The 316-nt window shown below is 77.2% G+C and overlaps 1 protein-coding gene across 1 annotated transcript in view; it reads left to right on the top strand.

Moving 5' to 3' along the window:
• Positions 1 to 316, top strand: part of SPOPL (speckle type BTB/POZ protein like) — a 59584-nt gene continuing 59268 nt past the window's right edge. The window contains exon 1 of the mRNA XM_019522468.1: positions 1 to 34. The gene's annotated coding sequence lies outside the window, so the exon portion shown is untranslated. The remainder of the gene's footprint in view (positions 35 to 316) is intronic.

Genomic DNA, 316 nt, shown 5'->3' with positions numbered 1-316 from the left:
CCGGCAGCATGAGCCCCACCCGCGCCGCGCTCCGGTACGTACCACCCGGGCCGCGTCGTGCGGGACCCGGCTCCGCCCCCACCCCACCCCAGCCCGGGCCCGCGGGGCGCCTCGTCGGGCTTCAGCTCCGCCGCTCCCGCGGGTAGGGGCCTGGAGGCCTCCGGCGATGCAAGCAGCAGGGCGTTTTGCAGCGAAGGGGGGGAGTTGCCGCGGCCTGGTCTGGTGGCCCCAGCCCCGCGGCCGGGTCGTGCTCCCTGCCTGGGGCCCAGCCAGCGCCCTGCTGCTCCGTCTGCTCTCTGGGCTTGGCCTCGTCCTT

Source organism: Gavialis gangeticus, unplaced genomic scaffold (genome assembly GCF_001723915.1).
Source record: "Gavialis gangeticus isolate Ggan-Ray unplaced genomic scaffold, GavGan_comp1, whole genome shotgun sequence".
Lineage (NCBI taxonomy): Eukaryota > Metazoa > Chordata > Crocodylia > Gavialidae > Gavialis > Gavialis gangeticus.
The sequence above is the reverse complement of the archived record's forward strand: the minus strand, read 5'-3'. Positions and strand labels throughout refer to the sequence as shown.